At 40.1% G+C, this 20,000-nt stretch overlaps 1 protein-coding gene and 1 long non-coding RNA gene across 2 annotated transcripts in view; both read right to left on the reverse strand.

Moving 5' to 3' along the window:
• LOC123506647 overlaps positions 1-20,000 on the reverse strand; it is a 111,261-nt gene that overhangs the window by 7,330 nt on the left and 83,931 nt on the right. The window lies entirely within an intron of this gene.
• On the reverse strand, positions 1,924-17,162 carry LOC123506456. The gene is made up of 3 exons (XR_006675430.1): positions 16,955-17,162; positions 15,026-15,229; positions 1,924-2,813 (listed from the first exon to the last, which is right to left on the reverse strand). It is a non-coding gene; the product is annotated as an uncharacterized LOC123506456 (long non-coding RNA).

Below are 20,000 nucleotides of genomic sequence, written 5' to 3' on the forward strand. Positions count from 1 at the left end.
CAAGGAGAGGCAGGGAGAGGCAAGAGGAGTCGGAGAAGTGGGCGGGGTGGAATGGCAGGAAGGAAGATAAGGAGAGGATAAAAAAAAATGATAAAAATGTGAGTGGAAGAGAAAAGGCATGAACAAAGAACAACCCCGAAGCTTAAAACTCACGAAAAAGTCAATAAAAAAAATGAAATAAAGTGAAAACTAAAATTATTCCGCTGAACTTGGTCATGTTTTGCTTGAAAAGAAAAACAAAAATGGTGAATATACAAGAATAAATAAATACTGGAACTGAAATGCGTGTGTGTGTGTGTGTGTGTGTGTGTGTGTGTGTGTGTGTGTGTGTGTGTGTGTGTGTGTGTGTGTGTGTGTGTGTGTGTGTGTGTGATTGCGCTACACACAAATATTTTAACCGATATTATGTATACAATCGGACCATTTATCAATGTATTTATGCATCTTAGTATGTATTCCATCAGGTTTGTGGTCAATAAAATATCTATCTATCTCGATGTATCTATCTGTTCTTCGTTTCATTCTTCTACTCAATCAAAACTTAAGGAATACATAAAAGAATACAAAAAAAACAAAACCATACACTTAACTCCACTACAGTGCATACAAATTATATTTTTCACGTGAATACTCGAAGACAATACATAACAATACCTTTCTCTCTTTACTCTTCTTGTATTGGGTATTTTCCGTAAAGATAAAAATATTCAACCATTTTCTTTATATCCTGAGATCAATTTCTAAGCTTTTCAGAATCTTTTTTTGAAACAGGCAACAATCACATTATTTTCTATTTTTCTTTCCATGGCTTTTACTCTCTTTTCTTTTTTCCCACCGTAAATACGTGAATCTTTGTAAAATAGACTTTGTGGAAGGATATAGATAGATGTAGATAAGACATACTTTACCTTCTCTCCTCCTTCCTTATCTTTTTCTGTTCCTTGACTTTCTCTCGGACATTCTTTTCTTTATTTACTCTTTCGTTTCATCTTTATCTGAAATTTTGGTTCTTATCCGACGCTTGAATTTTGTTTCGTTTTTCGTCGTTTTCGTTGTTGTTATTGTTATCGTTATTATTGTTGTTGTTAGTTATTGTTGTTGTTATTGAATGCCTCCTTTTCCTCCTCATCTCCCTATTCCTTTTTGAGTTGTTGTTACTGATGTTGAATGCCTCCTCTTCCTCCTCATCTCCCTGTTCCTTCTTGAGTTATATTCATTCTGTCTTCTATCTCAGCTCTCCGACACTCCCCAGCTCACTCTCACTTCCATAACATCATTCTTAACCTCTTGAGTACCATGACGCCTTCCCATATTCCTCCTGATTACTAACTGATGATTTTATACAACTTCAGAAACTCATATGGAGGATTGAAATAGTGAAGATTGTGGTCATTAATCTTTTAACCTCCATAGACCCTTCCTAATATCAATAAAATCGTCTAATCGCACACAAATCTCAAGGTAAAAATGTGTCCCAGTATTGAAAGGGTTAAGAGTCTCAAAAGAGGTAGAAGAAAAGGATTGAATGTGAGTGATATATCAGATTTCTCCTTCCAAGAGATAAAAACTTGACTGCCAAGAAACATAAAAGAGGAAAAAGAAGAAAGAAATGAAAATAACTTTGAGAAGCATTTATGTTCTCTTATATTGGAAAGTTGACGCTACAAACAAGTTCAGCACGTAACACAGGTAAGCTATTCATTCCCTCACACCTGCCGGATTTAGAGGATGATTAGTAACGCCTCTCGCCACCTTGCAAAAATAACAAAGAGAGAATGAAAGAGCGAATGTAATAACCTTCCATCTCTCTAGGCATTCAATATAACTAACCCCAATATTTGCCATTTTGCGGGGCGGAGAGGAGAGTTATACGACTGATATGAACTACGATAACCACCTTGACGTATTCTTGAAAGCTTTACGCCGAATTGACTCGGCTAAGAAATTGCAGGGTAGGACGATCCGGAGGTGAAGGATGCAATGAATGTTTCCTGCGCCCCTCAACTCAGACCTGCTGGACGTGGCTGTACTACCTTCCATTCCATCAGCTGGTGTTTATCATAATAGAAACTTCAACTTGACGCTCCCTTCCGCTCCTCTGAAAGTCTCTTAAGGTCTTAAACGAAACCATGAAAAAAAAGGAGAATTACACAGAGGTTCTCTTACCATGACTATTTTCAAAGGCCAAAGAGATGATTTGCAGAGTTTTCAAGAGTTTCTTCTTTCAGCAACGTAAAGATCTTGTTCATGTGTCATTAGGATGCTCAAAACGCCCCTAGAAATCCGTATAGCCCCAAGTAAAGCCGTTTGCAAGTAGTGGAGGTGAGACGCTGAAGTGTTTCAAAATATGGTCGGAAGGTTTGATATAAAGAGTCTCTAGATCTCTCTCCGGTCTTCGTGATGTCGTGTTCTGCTAAGTTTGTGACCTGCGGTGTACCTCAGGGCGATAACTTACGACCACTTGGCTTCCTCTTCCTCTTCATCATCAGCAATGGACGCCCCGAGGGACCAGACAGCCAGCTTGGTGAGGCTACACTGGTGAGCTGCGGGCGTCACCATTGTTAGTCTCACCAGCTGATTCAAGACTTTTTTTTATCATCCTCCCTCTCCCTTCTTCCTCATTCACTTTCGTTGATATTTATCCGCTATAACTGTTACCCGGCTTGTGTTTATTGCGTGTTTCATTGCACTTTATTTATCTTCTTTATAAGCTCCGGGTGATGCTTTTTTTATTTCTTCTTTTTCTCCCTTTCCGTCATCTTTCAGCCGCGCCACGCAGGGACTAGTCAATGCCACGCGTTCTTTCTTTTTGTCTGGAATGGATTAATCAGCCTTGAATGGCGAGAAATATAACGTTATTTTGTGTTCCCTTAAGCAATACTTGAACTTCACTAATTTATCAAGGGGGAAGTGAGAAGTTTGATCATAATTATTCATTGCTTCAAGAAAGACACCATTTTCTTGATCTTCAGTGGCGGTAAATATGTCAAGTTATGTAAGATTTCTCAAGCAATGTTCGAATTACACATTTTCTGTAACAAGACCTTTTTTCCAAGCAAGATCTTTGAAACGCGCATTTATTCATACAAACAATTCTCCCCAAATAACACTCTTCTCCCTCCTGTTTTTGCATCATAAAAGGTGGCCACGCTATTACACGCTACTAGAGAGATTTTCATATGCAAGATTTCAGTCAAGAAGGAAGAAGGAAAATGTAAAGCAGGCAATGCACAATCAAACACAACCTCACGTTTAGAAGCGCTTTAAGAACAGATTATTGTAATTTCCCCCAAGCAAGGAAAACTAGATAATACATTCTCTAATACAACCTGAATTTTGGAAGCATTTTACTAACCAGTTATAAATGTGTGTTTTTTTTTATCTCTTTCTTAAACACAAGCATATAATGAATGACTGGGGAAATATAAGTGAAAGCTAAATAAATGAATGTTCTTGGGCGCCATTACGGGGATAAAAACGAGGTGGTGGTAAAGCTTTTTTGTTGTTACTGTTCTGACTTAACACAAAGAGGTAATGACTAAGAGACGCCACGTAAAAGCTTAAAAGTTATGTTTCTGAGCTCCATTGTAAGAATAAGAATACGAAGACCGTAATTTTTCTCTTATTTTCACAACACAGTGAAGTGATTAAGAAAGACAACGTAAAAAAAAAAATCGATGTTTTGAGCGAGGAAAGATGGAAGTTAGTATTTTCTATATTCTTTGTTAATTAATTTGAAGACAAAAAGGAAGACATTATGAGTAAATATAAAAAGATACGTTTCCACCGAAGACAGACAAAAAAAAAAACAGGATATTTTTTTAATTTTCGTTAATATAGAGATAATGAATGTACACAAAATGATGGAAAAAAGTTGAACTGAGAGGTACATAAATAAATATACGTACAAAGAAATTAGCAACATGGAACCAGACAAAAGAATAAACAGGTAAATATCTGAAAATAAACAAACAAGTGAAATAGAAAAAAAATAAGAATAAAATACACAACTATATAAAAAGATCGCTAAAACAAGTGAAAAAAAAAATTCGTAACTAATAAGAAAAAAATAGTGGATGAGAGAAGTTTGGAGAGCTCTTTTTAGGAACAAGTTTGCGTCCAGTCAAGGTGGACAGGTGGAGGCGCAGGGCCCGAGGGAATCACCATGTGGCGCTGTGCCGCGGGCCTCGCCTCTGTCTCTCCGTCCTCTGGCTGGCGGGTGACGAGTTACTGGCTTCACTATAATTATGTGATATGGAGACGCCTTCAATTTACAACTCTTATTAATGGATTTATTGATTGACTTTCTGGTTAATGTGTTATTTATTTATATTACTCTATTGTTTTGAGAGTAATTTACTTTTATATTGCTTCTTATTGTACTTGTTTTGCACGAGTCATCTTATTCTGCTTCATTTCGCTTATTAAGTTTTTTTTTTTTATACTTTCTATTACTTTGTTTTACTTTGCAATCTGTTACTTTACTTTATCATCACTTTATTCTTCTAACAATTTTTAGTTTATTTGTATGGGAAGGTGGATTTGGTTTTCACAAGACTAGTAAAAATGTAAGCAATAATAATGATGATGATAAATAATAATGATAATAATAACAATAATAATAATAATATAATAATAATAATAATGATAATAATAACAATAATAATAATAATATAATAATAATAATAATGATAATAATAACTAATAAAAATAGTAAAAATAATAATAATGAAAAACTTTTCTTATCGCCCTCCGCCCTTCAAGAAAAAAGAAAAAAGAAAAAAAGAGCACTTCTTCCAAAATATTTAACTCAGCTCATAAAAAGTATAAAAAAAGCTACCAAATACATAAATAAAAAAAAGTAGGATCAAGGAAAGATCATCAACTAACTGTCCATCTTTGCAAGGCTGTATGAACAAGTGTCTGTATTGAACTGAACTGGCATAAGGTATTTCATAAGTGTTTGTTATGAGTGAGGGGAAGTCGAACCCTTGGCAACGGTATACCAACTGACTGGCAAACAAGCACTTCATGATCTGACACAGGGAAGCATTAGAATGTCCGATATAATTTAGCGACGGCTCTTGAAAAAATATCTTGGACAAAAAGAATATCAAATGAAGAAGACGCAGAGAAGAATGGGTAGTGAAAGAGAACTAATAATGAAGACGCGAAGAAGTCAGATGAGATTTGTAGAACACTTGAGAAGAGAATAGATAGATGACTTAAGCTTAACCCCTTCAGTACCAGGACGCGCTTCCATATTCATTCTAGTTACTATTTACCGATTTTACATAGCATCAGAAACTTACGTAGGGATTAAAATAGAGAAAACTGTGGCCATTAATTTCCTGTTCTCCATAGACCCTTCCTAATGTAAATAAAATCGTCTAATACCCCAAAACTCAAGGTAAAAATGCGTCTCGGTACTGATGAGGTTAACAGGAAGAGTCCCAGGGCAGGAGGTAGAATACGAAGAACAATAGGAAGTGGAAGAGGAGATGTATGTATATTGCAAATGACAAGAGATAGAGTGGTCGCCAACATCTGCAAGTAAGTATTTAGCCGTGATGCTTTTCCTGGTTCATAATGCCGCGTTGCTTAACTTGCGGGCTTTAAGAGGAATAAAGTTACAATAGGAAACTACATGTGTACTTATAAACACGTCTGGTTCGATTCCATTCCGGTTCTACTCTGATCCTGGCCTGGTTCTGGTTCTGGTTCTCGGTTCGCCTGTGCTACAATTATGAGCCTTGGTGGTGCAAATACAAATAATTCCTGGTTGGTTGACTTTTTTTTTTTTTTTTTTTTTTACAAGTTTCCTGCATGAGTGAGTCGTTTGATGTTCGTTGATGTTGATGTTGTTGTTGTTGTTGTTGTTGTTGTTGTTGTTGTTGTTGTTGCTCTTACCGTTGGGATATTCATGAAGTATTTTGGCCATACTGTTTGATTTTATTACGCTTAAATGTTCCTGCGTACAGAAATCTATTACAACAACAACAACAACAACAACAACAACATCAATAAACCCCCTCCCCCACACACACACAAACACCAAAAGGCGAGAAAGGAGGAGGAGGAGGAGGAGGAGGAGGAGGAGGAGGAGGAAGAGGAGGAGAGACAGTAAGATTCTTGCTCACTTAAAGATACAGAAGATAATGTTCCTTTAAATCATTCTCCCCCCTTTGCCCACCTCACTTCACCCCCTCCCCCTCATCCTCCCCTTCTTCACCCACCATTGCGGTTACTCTTCTCCCCCACCACCACCACCACCACCACCACCACCACCACTACCATCACCACCTTCACTTCCCTCTTGTACTCTTCCTAGTTTATTTCCTTTTTTATCTCTTCTATTTCACTTACTACAGTCCGTTCCAGCCTCCATCATCGCCTCTCTCAAGTCTTCAGTTTCCAGTGCGTGTATATGCATCTCTTTCTTTCCCCCACGAATCCTGTTTGCCATTCAGTCATTTTATAAACTCCCTATTCCTTTCTGTCACTTTTCGTTCCTTTCTTAGCCTTCCTTCACTTTATTCTTTATTATTCACTTTCTGTATTGCTATTTTTCTTATGTATCGTTTAGGTATTCAAATATTGTCTTTCTCTTTCTTTTTCCTCCATTTATTTCTCATCTAATTTCATATTCTAATATTTTTCTAACCTAATACTTTTATCTCAATATTTTTCTAAGTGTTTCCCGAATTTTACTTCCCGTTGTTCTCTTTCTATTTTTGAGGTCTTTTCGCTCTTTGTCTCCATGTTTCTCTTCTTATTCTACTCGGTATTCTCCTTTACAATTCCTGCCACAACTTTTCTTAATCTCCTTCTCATCTCTTCTGCTTTCTTTCCTTGTTCTTATGCCATTCCTTATCTTCTTATCTTCATATCCTTTCGTCTCAACCCGAGTTTTCCTTCACCTTTGCATATATTGTCTTGCCTCTTCGTTATTCATTCATTCATTCTCTCTCTCTCTCTCTCTCTCTCTCTCTCTCTCTCTCTCTCTCTCTCTCTCTCTCTCTCTCTCTCTCTCTCTCTCGGCTGGCAGAGACTCATACACTCATAGTCCAGCCACGTCTCGTCTATTTGTTCTTAAGTCACGAAGAGAGAATGTTCCGTTCTTCACACACACACACACACACACACACACACACACACACACACACACACACACACACACACACACACACACATGATAACCTGCCCCGTGCTTGTGGCCCCTGTAAGCTCTCTTCAGTAAGTGGTGCTGCATACTAAGACATGTTGCTTGTGGTTGTGTTTCTCTTCTTCCATGTCCATTAGTTGGCTTTAATTTCACGCTCCTTCTGTGTTTCGTGTTGGGAGAATTTACGAAAGTGGAGCGGGTGTAGGTTATGGGAACTGCAAGTGATGATTTCTGTTCTAAATATTGTAGAGTAAAGGTTAAAATCATTGCCTTCCTTCAGAAAGAACAAATGAAGTGTTTTTCTTGATCTTACTTTAGAAATAGAGAATGAAAACTATCAAATGTTACTTTTAAAAACACCATTCGAAAACTGCTGAATCATCTACTTAGAAGAAATGGTTGAAAAGTTTTGAATATTTTTAAAAGTAATGTTTAAAATATGTTGAATGTTTTAAGAATTGGGGAGGAAAATTATTGTATCTTACATTTAACTGCTGTACAAACACCTTCATGTGAGCAGAGTTAGGGAAAGAAACCTGTCTTCACAATCACACATCTGCAAAATGTTAGGCATCTTTATGTGATGGAAATAAACACTTTGGCGTGAGATAGTTAAGAATAAAACCACACAGATGCAAGCAGAGGTGGTAAAAATAACCAGCTATATTCCAACAAATCCACAAAAGCTTATGCAGTTTGGTACGAGAGAGAGAGAGAGAGAGAGAGAGAGAGAGAGAGAGAGAGAGAGAGAGAGAGAGAGAGAGAGAGAGAGAGAGAGAGAGAGAAACTTGATATGTGACAGTAAAAGACTAAAGCTAGTATTCTTAAGCACTGAGCTCATGCAAAGAATATTTTAGACCCCAAAAAGATAACTGGTCGAATTCCAAAGGGTGTTTCTTCCCACTGACGGTACAGAGTACTAATCAAACTATCACCAGACACTGTAACACACTCGAAAACCTCCATACACTGTGAATACAACCAGCTGAAAATAATCGAGATGAAGCACCGAAACTTCAAGGGAGGAAAAAAAAAAAAAAAAAAGGCCCGGAGAGCAAGAAAACCACACAACTTTTTATCTTTCCATCACCACCACACGTTGTTTTCCTTCCTCGAATTCGCACTACAAAAGAAAAAAAAAAAAAGAAAGAAGGGATACCGAAACTACGCCGCTGCATCGCCACAACATCGCTACGCCGAGTCAACACAAGAGCCCGAAACCTCCAACCTGCCTTCAGATCAGTGACCGGCAGCGGGGAAAGAAAACGAGGGTGGAACTTTACCCTCCGTCGCGCAGCTGAGTACGAGGGGCCTCTGCTAATTACTGCCCCTTACCTGGCCACGGATTTACACAACAGGTAGATAAGGAGAGGGAGAAAAAGCCGAACGCTGCCAGAGGAGGAGGGAGAGAGAGAGAACGAGAAGGGGGGAACGAGGAAAAGGAGCAGGAGGAGGAGTAAGAGGGAGAGGAGGCGGAATATATGTGACTCTCTTCTTTGTTTTCGAGGTGAGGTAGTTAACAAGAGCGGCTGAGGATCCTGGTGTGGTGTGGCGGGTTAAGTGCAGTGTGGCTGGAGGTGGAGAGAAGCTGAGGGGTGGTGTGGCTCCGCTGTGTGTGTGTGTGTGGATAAGATAGTTTTAAGTGATGTGGTCAAATAAAATGTGGTAAATCAATGTGTTTAAATGTAGATTTTATTAACTTGTACATAAATGTGTAATGAAATAGTACTACACATGAATAGGAGTCTTTTGCAGCTTGTCTTTTATAATCCTTTGTAGTATGATCAACATTAAAATTTAACCCTACAAAGACGAGCCCTATTGACACCCCATACACACTATACACAAGGGGCATTACTACCACCACCACCACCACCGCCCCCGCCGCCACTCTCACCAAGACATGCATTCTAATCCCAAGAATCGGTTCACGGAGTCTTGTATTTCTCTTCCTATGAATTATGGAGAGTTCGATCTTATCTGTAAACGGCTTTATAGGAGTGGCCTTTAGAGGGCTCGATCAGAAAGAGAGAGAGAGAGAGAGAGAGAGAGAGAGAGAGAGAGAGAGAGAGAGAGAGAGAGAGAGACTTGAACTGTACTTGGAAGATCCTAGTCCAAATATGTTTACAATCTATCAACGCATTCTCTCTCTCTCTCTCTCTCTCTCTCTCTCTCTCTCTCACAAAAACCAGCGAGTTATCTTAATCACGGCATCTAATCCTTCGCGAGTATAATTGTGATGCAAATGCTGGCCAGCGAGCCTTCACTTATCTTGTCAGGCGGCGAGCATCTGGAAAATCCGTCACCTGATGTGTCTATGAGAGGGTCGTCCACGCCTCTGACCCCCAAGCATCCCCACCCTACCCCCTTGCCCTCCTTCCTCGGCCTCCCCGCGCCCTGACTCCTTCATTATCCCCACTTCTGTGCCTCGGAGGGGACAGAGTCATTTCTGAAAGCAAAACTCCCGGGTAGAAATAAAGATTACAACTGGGGATCACTGTTATTATATCTAAATTATCATCGTTCCCACAAGTTATGTCGACGCTTCGCTCCCATTGGCTCGCGTAACGTAAACACGGCTCGTATTGGCTAGCGCGGGTCGATGGTGGATTGCGATTGGCTGGGCTTCTGGTTAGGCCCGCCCCTCGTCAACGTGTGTGGTCTGGCGAGGACTAAAGGATGCTGGGGCCACGAGAAGAAACGGGAAGGATCTGTGGTCAGGAAGTTCACACGTATGAAACGCGTTATGAAGACATGAGCCGAGGTAACCTATCGCTTCGTACGCTTCCACCTGTCCGTTTATGTCCGGTAATTTGTGGGTGATCAGTGTGCTAAGATTGTGTACGGTTAAATTTGGTTTGTTGTATGTTTTTATATATATACTTTTTTTTTGTGTGTGTGTTTCCGTCAGTCTATCTATTTCTGGTGGTAATTTGTGGCTGACCAGTGTTAATATTGTGTAGAGTCTTGTAAAGTTTGTTATGTTGTATTTACTATTAAAACTATTACCTCTGTATATACGTTTGTCTTCTGATCTATTTTTGTGTTTGTCCGTCTATTTGTTTCTAATAATTTGTGGCTAATCATTGTGGTAATATTGTGTTCAGTTTTGTTGTATTTACCATGAACACTATTATCTCTAGTTATATGTTTGTTTATTTTTTCTTTCGTGTCTCCACCCATCTATGTGTTTTTGGTAATTTGTGGCTGATCAATGTACTGATATTGTGTACAGTTTTGTCAAGTTCTGTTATGTTGTATTTACCATTAAAACTATTATCTCTGCATATACGTTTGTTTTTTTATCTTTTTTTGTGTTTGTCCGTCTATCTGTTTCTGCTAATTTGTGGTGTGTGTGTGTGCTTAGATTGTGTACGGTTTTGTCAAGTTTATGTTGTGTTGTATTTACTATCAAAACAATTATCTCTGTATATTTTTGTCTTTTGATTGATTTTTTACGTCTCCATGCATCTATTTATATCTGGTAATTTGTGGCTTATCATTGTGCTAATACTGTGTTCAATTTTGTTAAGTTTGTTGTTTTGTGTTGTATTTACTATCAAAACCATTACCACTGTATATATGTTTGTCTTTTTATCTATTTTTGTGTTTCTACCCGTCTACTTATGTCTGGTAATTTGTGGCTATCATTGTGCTAATACTGTGCTCAAGTTCTATGCTGTGTTGCATTTACTATTAAAACTATTATCTGTGTAAATATTTGTTTATATATTCATTTGTTGTGTCTCCATCCGTCTATTTATTTCAGGTAATTTGTGGCTAATCATTGTAGTAATATTGTGTTCAGTTTTGTTAAGTTTATCTTGTATTTACTATTCAAACCATTATCGAAGTCTATATAGGTTTGTTTATCTATTTATTTTCTATTCCTCCATCTGATTTAATTTGTTGTGTTTTATTCATTACGTTATCATTGGAGCTGGTTTGTTGTATTCTCACTTTACTTGCTAGTACAACTTAATTTTCTCTTGCTATGTGTATTGATGTCTATATATCTTTTTATCCCCATATGTGTATTAATGTCTATATATTTTTCGTCCCCATATGTCTAAGTTTTGAATTTTTGCGGTTTATTACTGTTCTGTTATTGTCTCCTTGTGTGGTTGGTTTGCTACACTGTGCTACACATGTCAATTAAAAACCATTATTCCTATCCTCTCTATATGTTCCTATTTAATTTCGTCGTTTATTTCCGCTTATCTGCATCGCTTTGTGGAGTTGCTATCATTATATTGTATTTACTCTTACCACCGCCACCAGCACCACCACTACCATCAACATCAACACCACCACCATTATTTACTTCACCTGCACCACCTCCAACACCAACACCAATGTTTAGCAATACCACAATAACCACAGTATCACCCTCATCCCACCTGCTCCCCCCACACACACACTACCATACCCTCACCACCATCACCACCGCCGCCGCGACACAAGAGGAGGAGGAGGAAGAGTAGGAGAAGGAGGCGGGGAGAGGTAGGCAGGAGGCAGGGCAGGAGGAGGCAGCAGGATGTAAGCACCATATACATTCCAGCCACACAATCAGATGTTAGTAAATCAATTTGAAGTCATAACATAGCTTTGCGTGGCGTTGGACAATGGCTGTGTGCGTTCATTCCTATTCGGTCACATGCTTCTCCTGACCCCCCTTAGCCGTACGTCTCGCTAATGGTGGAGATAATGGGTAGATACTAAGCGCTATAATGGCTCTCCTCCCGCTCGTACCCCGCCTCTGACGCACTCACACCTGCTTCATCCGGCTCACAAAGGGATCACTTGTCCGGGAGGAAACAAAGGTGAACGATTTCAGTGTTAAGCACCAGTAATAAACCAGGTAGCGGATTGTAAGCTTCTCCTGCAATCACGCCCCTTTCTATACACTCTTTTACCTGTAGCACCAACCACCAGTCACCTTGCACTACCGGAGAAGCGCTGGAGCCAATCAGAGAGTAGTTCACATTGTCACAAGAGGCAGGAATGCAAACACTATGGCAGCGAAGGGTTTTCTAAATGTTATCAGTGAGCCACGGACCATAAGAACCAGATTCCCCGGATTCCTGCATAATCCCCCACTCGTTTTACAGCTTTAATCTTGATCTATATGACAAAATAGAGAGGAGATACGGCCATTAAAAGAGCACCAAACCCAACACATTAGGACCCGGGTAAGGTCGGAGCAGGATCAGTGAGGGACGGTAAGATCTCGTAAGGAAATCATTGATGACTTGAATGGTATAGGTAATGATGATCCCGGACGTGGTCTTGTGTATAGAGAGCGTCTATGTTTGGATATGAATGTGTGGGTGGTTTGTATGTGGGTCTCCTGGGGCTAGTGTGGGCTGGAGGAAGCGTTATGTGTGGACTTTATGTGGGTCTTAAGGGTCTGGAATTAGAATGAGGATATACAAGTGTCCAAAACTGCTGTCAAAAGGAGTCTATTGGCAGGGAAGTTTGGAGATATAAATAAGTGGACTAAAAATAATTTCCACTTATAATAAAAGATGTATCTAAATGTTAAGGATGATTATAACGGATATTCATATGATGTAATGTTAGTTTATGTTCAATAAGTTTATACCTTGGTCAATATAATCTACTGTAAGGTTAGGTTAGGTTAAGGAAGTCTATCCGTGTATGCTGCAAGAAACTGACCTAAACTGGGGTGAAAAAAGTCAAATAAAGAGCTAAGTCTTGAAGTGGGGTTGAAAATAGTGCATGTAAAGATAAGTGGAACTGTATCTGGGTCTGGAAATTAAGAGAAACAGCAAGAAGTCATCAGGTGTGCTAAGAAAAGGAAGGGTCTGTGTAATGTTCAGGGCTAAAAACAATTTATGTAATGAGAAATGGGCCTGTATCTGGATCTAGGAAGTAAGAGAAACAGTAAGAATTCATCATGTGTAATAAGAAGATAAGAAAAAAAAAAACATAGGTTAGGTCTGGCTGCCTATGTAGGGTCTGTGAGACTAAGGGGTCAAAACTGTATGTAATGAGAGGTGGAACTGTATCTGGGTCTAGGAATCAAGAGAAACAGCAAGAAACAATCAGGTGTGCTAAGAACATAGAAAAATTTTGTATAGGTTAGTTCTAGATGGGGTTTTGAAGGAGTCTATGGAGTGTTTGTGAGGTTCAGGGTTAAAAACGGTGTATGTAATGAGAGGTGGGGGCTGTATTTGAGTCTAGGAAGAAAGGGAATCAGCAAGAAGTCATCAGGTGTACTAAGAACATAAGGAAAATTTTATATAGGTTAGTTATGGGTGGGTTTTTGAAGTAGTCTATGAAGGGTCTGTGAGGTTCAGAGCTGAAAACTGTGCGTAATGAGAGGTGGGATCTACGATGGATGGATTTTAATTTTAGGCGCCGCAACATCAACGGTCATATGGCGCCGCTACGATATTTTTCTTACTACAATGTAGTTTATAAAAACTAAAAAATTAAAAAAGATAAAATCAGAAGTAACAAAAAAACCTAAAACTACAATAAAATTCAATAAAACATTAAAAATACATAATAAACTTAAATAAAATGCATAAAATAGCTAAAACAAGTGAAAACGATAAAATTAATGGTAATTAAAAACAAAAAGCTACAATAATATACATAAAACATTAAAATACATATATTAAAATTAAATAAAAATCATGGGATCTACGAAGTAACGGAAGCATCAAGGAGCCATCAGTGTAATAACAGCATAAGGAAAATTTTCATAGGTCCTCGTTGGAGGTTTTGAAGGGGTCCAGGAAGGTCTGTGAGGTTCAAGTGGGGTCTAATTCTAAAGTCACAAGAAGGAATGGGTTTCTCGGACTTCGTGCACACTGAGAAGTGGTTTTATAATCTTCAAGTTTTCCTTCTTTCCCGTGTTCACTTTTACAAAATGTTCTAGTAGATATTCAAGGTATGTGTATTTCTCTCTCTCTCTCTCTCTCTCTCTCTCTCTCTCTCTCTCTCTCTCTCTCTCTCTCTCTCTCTCTCTCTCGTTAAGGAATCCCACTCGTACTCGGTGTAAAAGGAATATGTTGATTTTGCCGAATCACACACACACACACACACACACACACACACACACACACACACACACACACACACACACACACACACACACACACACACACACTCTTCAAACTAAGCCCCTCAATGTGTGTGTGTGTGTGTGTGTGTGTGTGTGTGTGTGTGGAAAGACTCGCTCACTTATGAAAGCTTTGAACGAAGATGAAGCTAACCCCACAAGGGACAGAAGGTCGAAAATCCTAGAGGAAGTAAAGGGATTCAGGATCTTGTGGATGGAGGAGTGTTAGGGCAGGTAATGGTAGAGGGAAAGGGAGAGGAAAGGGACGCTGCCTATTCGGGGCATCAAATATTATAGAAGGATGAGAGTATTGAAGGCAGCATGACTTGGCTAAACACAAGTACACTCTCTCTCTCTCTCTCTCTCTCTCTCTCTCTCTCTCTCTCTCTCTCTCTCTCTGTTTTTCTTTTAGTTCCTCATTTTCTCATTTTCTTTCAGTTCAACGTTACATTTCCTCCTTGTCATTGTTTAGCCTCTTAGATTTTTTGCACGCCTACTATTCTTACTTCTTACCCTCTCCTCTCCCTCTCCCTCTCCCTCTGTGTGTGCGTCCTCCACCAGAACCCCAAGTCATCGGAATCTAACTCCTTAAAAACAATAAAAACAGAACCGCGTTTTCTTTCCCTTACATTAGACCACAGAAAACGTTCACGCGGGTTCTCACCACCACTAAAGGTACAATTTAACGAATGCAATGAAACACACACGAAATGAGTAAAGAGAAAACGGGAAAATAGTGTGCATGGCTAAAAAACTTCATTACATACCGATAAATTGAATACAGCAGCGGTGGTTCTTTGGTTCTTTCTCTGGGATTCTATGTAGAGGCGCCAGCTGTTGCTCCATCGCTCCGTGCTTCGTAGCGAGGACAGCTGACGGCCCACTCAGCTGTCTGTTCTTCCCGTCTGTCTGTCTGTTCGTCTGTCTGTCTATCTATCCTTCTTCTTCGTCAGGGATGCGTTATTCGGCTCCTGGGTGATTGAATACGTGGTGGTTAATGGGTTGGGTCTGGAAATGTCCTTTTTTTGTGTTATATTGGACCAGTTGAAGGTTGGAAAATTATGAAGTATGTATTTTTTTTCGAGATATGAGAGCTTCAACAAAAGGCCACTTCGATAAATGAATACTTCGATAAAAGACCACTGCCATAAACGGCTACTTCTATCAGAAAGTCAATCATATAAAAGAACTCTTGAATTAAATGACAATTCAAAACACTTCGATGAAACAATTAGTACACAACCCACCGCTAGATAACCATACATTCCTTAACACACACACACACACACACACACACACACACACACACACACTACTACTACTACTACTACTACTTAACTCATCAACTACACACACTACTACTACTACTACTACTACTACTACTAGTACTACTTAACTCATCAACTAGACACACACTACTACTACTACTACTACTACTACTACTTAACTCAAGTATTTTACATCACGAAACTATACAATTGCGATAATCCTGGCCATATGTAGCGTGTGTGGTAGGGAAACACTAGCAGATGCAGAGGAATAATTGCGTTTCCCTACCACACACTACACATTTGTCTGGATATACACAATCCTGGCTATCCTACCGTCGATCTATGCCATCTTACACATCCTAACCTGTATAACTAGTCCTTTGTCCACCGCACCACCTCGCTCTCTCTTCCTATTCTTACCTCAGCCTCTCACCGCAGCCTCAAGTCACCCTAAACACCCTCCAGCGTGTCTCCCCGCACCACCCATGCCACCAATCCTCTCACGTCCTCAGCCCGTCACCGCGGCAGACGAGGGCCTGTCACCAACCCCTCAATTATAAACACTCACCTCTGCGCTGACTCTCCACTCTAGTTTCTACCATGAAGCCTCGAAAGCTCTTCAAAACCTCCTCAAAACCTTATTGAAACCTTGTCCTTCCTTATCATGTTGCCTGTGAGGTTTTCGAAGTATATCTCACGGGTGTTGAAATATGTTAAGGTTACCGTGGGTGATTGAGGGACGAGGCGAGGCGAGGCGGGTGACGGATGGGTGAGACGTGCGGTTTAGAGGAGTCATTTCATTGGCAAGGCTATTTTGAGAAAGTGAAGGGAGGTAAAAAGAGGAAAAATGTTCTTATGTTTTGGCTTTTTTGTGAGGGCATGTGAGGAGGAGGAGGAGGAGGAGGAGGAAGAGGAAAATGTACCCAGATGGTCTTCAAGTAAATTAACTGAACACAGCCACTGCTCAAATGTCTTAGATATATATTGGTTTGCTCTCTCTCTCTCTCTCTCTCTCTCTCTCTCTCTCTCTCTCTCTCTCTCTCTCATTACCTATTCACTCTTAATCACTTTCAGTCCCCCGCATCTCCTCCTCCTTCTCCTCTTCCTCCATCTCCACCTCTGTCTTCTGACCCCCTCAGCTCCCCTTACACATACCATGCCCGGCCACCCCCCCCGCCAGCCGCCTTCTTCCCTTCCTCCTCTCCCGTTTCTCTCCATTGGCTCAAGGGAAGATGGGAAGTGGAGAGAGAGAGAGAGAGAGAGAGAGAGAAACTAGTTGGCAAAGAAGTGAAGATGGGAGAAGATTTGTCTGTCTGTGTCTGCATGTATCCGTACAAATGATAAAAATGCTTACAAAAATACCTTCGTGTTATCTCCATCACAACAACAACAACAATAGCAACAACTAAGAGGAAGAGTATTTACCTTCCCTTTGTGTGACGCAGGCCAAGATGGTTACCAGATTCATTTGCTGTAGAACTGTCACTTTGCCCCCAACACGTCACTAGCACCAGCAGTTTGTAGTGGTGATTAATTTGTTACAACGTCCCCACAGCACGATGCGTCTCTCCCAGTGCTTGTCGCCTCTCCCTTCGTGTGCCGTGCGTTAGTAAATACCTCCATTCTGTCTGCCTGGGAGCTGCAATGTGTTGGTATTACTCTCGCACTGTCCAGTAGGGTTTGTGATTCACTCAGCGGTTTCGTTACGTCTGAGTGAAGCTTGCTGGTACTCGAGGCTTGTCTGGAGTGAGTTGCATGTACGAAGGTTGAATTATGGTGCACTGAGCGAGGTACATACAGCTCCAAATGTATTGAAATGTATTGTAATCTTATACTTCCTACTCAAAGCTTGTCTGGAGTGTGTTACGTGTTCGATGGTTGAGTTATGGGGTATGATAGACTCTTTTACTTTTAAATGGGGTATATGTATCTTTAGATTTATCGTAATGCCTTTTATGCTAATAGTCAAAGGTTGTCGAGATGAATTACGCGTTTGACAATTGAGTTATCTTTTATTGCGCAAAGGGAATACTGGCAAAGGATAACAAGAAGACAACAATAACAACAGCAGCAACAACATGTAATAATAAAAACAACGTCCATTAAGGTGCATGTAACTCTCAATCCACCCTAACATCTTTCAAGGTTTCGCTATTTCCTAATCTGTATTTTTTTCGCCCTTTTTACGTCCGGTTCTTCTAGTCTATCAAAGTATAAATGGCGCCTTTAAAACGAAAAATTTAGTTTTAGAATTCGTAATCAGTGTTAATCAATAAATACAGAACCTACTCATAGAAACGAAGTACTTTTGATTTTCTAGTTTACCGTAACATGTCTCATTATTTCCCATCACAACATTTCCTTTGACAAATGAGAAATAAGTCCGGTATGCTACGAGAATGTCAAAATATTACCACCTTCCTCCTGTCAAACCTATCACTAGCGCTCCAGTTGCCGATATATTCAGAAGCCCTTTGCCATAATCCCTCTGATAACCTATACTCTCCCGCCTATTTATCTCCCCAGCACTACACCGCAACTCTCTGACGCCTCCCCAGACCGCTACATCCTCGCCCCTGCTCATTTCCCTGTTTGTCCTGCCCCCTTCCTCTCCTCCCCAAATACCTTTTCCGTCGAGTCCCAGCACCCCTTCCCTAACCCCTAACCCTCTACTCCCCTCCTGGTTCCCTGTCCCTCTCCTCCCCTGTCCCTCATCCCCCACAGGCAGGGTGAGGCCAGGCTAACGAGGCGACACGGGCGGCTGGCGGGGCGGGAACCTGAATGGGAGGCGACATGTGTAATGGTCCCGCCAGCCTCAAACTGCCCTATTGTTGTGGCCGCCGAAGGGACCACAACCACCCACCCACTCTCTCTCTCTCTCTCTCTCTCTCTCTCTGAAACACGCACACAAAATTTCCACCGGCAGTTTCTCCAGTATTGTGTGTACCTTGACTCACACACACACACACACACACACACACACACACACACACACACACACACACACACACACACACACACAAAGGCCTTAGGGTGAGATGTGAGGAAGGAAGTGAAGGATGAGGATGCTGATAAGAGATGGGAAGAGGATGAGAGAGCGAGACTGCCGGAGATGAGAGATTTGAAAGGCAGGAAGATGAGCAAGCCTAAGGAAAAAGAAAAAAAAATATGAGTGAACCAGAAACTAGATCAGACTGTCAGGAGAACAACGAGCTAGTAAAGTAACGCGTACAAGAACAAAAAAAACCTCCAGAAATCAAGAACAGATTACTGAGAAGGGAAGAATTACAAACCTTTCCAATAAGTCAACAAACCAGCAAATGCATCAACAAGTTAGCGAGTTCAAGAGGCCAGAAGTCGTGCATAAGTTAGAGTAGTGAAGGAGATTGCAAGTTGGCGGGTAGGTGAGTTCAGATAATCAGTAAGCGAGTGAGTTAGCGGAGTAGCGGTGAGGGATGAGGGCGAGGGTGAGGGCGTGTCGGGCAGGGGATGAGCTGGCAACCCTCATCAGGGCACAAAAGGGGGCAGAGGGCAGGGGGGGCTGGGGGAAGGAGAGGGAACATGGAGAGTGGGGGGAAGGAAGCCCAGTGTGGTCGGAATAACTCTGCCTGAAACGAAATCGGGCGGTGATTTATCGTTGGTTAGAATCTCTCTCTCTCTCTCTCTCTCTCTCACACACACACACACACACACACACACATCATGTCACACACACACACACACACACACCGTAATGTCCTGAAAACTTTCCTTAAAATGCTTTTCTCACTCCATTGATGATAATGATGATAATAATAATAACATCAACAATAATAATACTAATAAAAATAATAATGATAATAATAATAATAATAATAATAATAATAATAATAATAATAATAATGACAACGATAATAATAATAAAAATAAATATAATAATAATAATAATAATAATAATAATAATAATAATAATAATAATAATAATAAGAAGAAGAAGAAAAACAAGAAGAAAAAGAAGAAAAAGAAGAATAAGAATAAGAAGAATGACAAGAATAAAAATAAGAAAAACGGAAAAGAAAACAGTCAATTCTGAACATTCCTTCTTATCAAAGCCAGGAGAGAGAGAGAGAGAGAGAGAGAGAGAGAGAGAGAGAGAGAGAGAGAGAGAGAGAGAGAGAGAGAGAGAGAGATAAAGAAAGAAAAAAAGAGGAAAATCACAACGAAAACCAAACAAAATCAAACAAAACAAAACATCTGAATGAAACAAAAGGAAAAATCTTGACACACCATAAAAAAAAAAAAGAAGAAAAAGAAAAAAAAAAAAAAAACTAAGAAAATAACAACGCTGGGAAAACAAACCGCGATGAAAGAAAGAAGACACGATTACGACGTTCAATTTTCACACCAGACTCGGAAAACGTGAAGACAAAGAGACAATTGAGCACGCCAGGTGAGAATCAGGCAATCAGGTTACGGGCAAGCAAACCCAACC

This window comes from Portunus trituberculatus, chromosome 20, assembly GCF_017591435.1.
Source record: "Portunus trituberculatus isolate SZX2019 chromosome 20, ASM1759143v1, whole genome shotgun sequence".
NCBI classification, from domain to species: domain Eukaryota; kingdom Metazoa; phylum Arthropoda; class Malacostraca; order Decapoda; family Portunidae; genus Portunus; species Portunus trituberculatus.